This window comes from Oratosquilla oratoria, chromosome 5 (assembly GCF_046742065.1).
Source record: "Oratosquilla oratoria isolate Oo_2021 chromosome 5, ASM4674206v1, whole genome shotgun sequence".
Classification (NCBI taxonomy): domain Eukaryota; kingdom Metazoa; phylum Arthropoda; class Malacostraca; order Stomatopoda; family Squillidae; genus Oratosquilla; species Oratosquilla oratoria.
This window is the reverse complement of record NC_134781.1, coordinates 81645593-81646727: the sequence shown is the minus strand read 5'-3', so window position 1 is coordinate 81646727 and position 1135 is coordinate 81645593.

The window sequence follows — 1135 nt, the reverse complement described above, 5'->3', positions numbered from 1 at the left end:
CGTTAAAAGATGTCACTTTAGTTACAATGGGCACCTCAGTTATAGTCCCTTTTTATTCTTATTCGTTTATTCCCTTATTTATTTGTTTATTTGTCTGTTTATTTAATTTTGTGGGCGAGTTTTTTTTTTTTATGAGAGGGTTCTTTCTTGAAGGTAATGATCTTCGCCACGTCATCGAAGAAGAAGAAGAAGAAGAAGAAGAAGAGGAAGAGGAAGAAGAAGAAGAAGAAGAAAGGAGAAGAAAAAGAAGAAGAAGAAGAAGAAGACGAAGACGAAGAAGAATAAAAAGAAGAAGAAGAAGAAGAAGAAGAAGAAAGGAGAAGAAGAAGGACAAGAAGAAGAAGAAGAAGAAGATGAAGAGGAAGAAGAAGAAGATGAAGAGGAAGAAGAAGAAGAAGAAAAAGAAGAAGAAAAAGAAGAAGAAAAAGAAGATGAAGAAGAAGAAGAAGAAGAAGAAGAAAAAGAAGAAGAAAAAGGAGAAGAAGAAAAAGAAGAAGAAGAAGAAGAAGAAGAAGAAGAAGAAAGAGAAAAAAGAAGAAACAGAAGAAGAAGAAGAAGTAAAAGAAGGAAAAGGAGAAAAAGAAGAAGAAAAAGAAGAAGAAGAAGAAGAAGACAACGAAGTGTAGTGTTGCCAGTGGATTCCAACAAGGATCACAGAATAAGCCCATAGAATATTCTATGGTCCTTGTGGTACACCCTGTCCCCGACACTATCCCCCAGGGGACCGAGTAGTACCACGGTCTCGAGTTTGATCCCCGGAACCTTAGAACATAAGAATGAAGAAGACTGCAAGGGACCATAAGGCCTACACTAGGCAGTTCCATGTCTATGACCACCTGTCATCCCCATCCATAAAGTTGTCTAACCGTTTCTTAAAACAACCGATAGTTTCAGCGCTCACAATTCCATTCGTTGACCACTCTATTAGTCAACCAATCTTCCTCTACTCTCAAATCAATCTTCTTTACACCCTCACCCCTATGGACCATAGTCACTTGGGATTACTTTAGCGGCATCGAACTCCAAGGACAGAAGCGCTGGTTATGATTAACAGAATACCCTTCCCCATACTTTCCTTTCCCCCCCTTCTCCCCTCTTCCCACCCCATCCTCTCCCCCCTTTCCCTACTCCCTTA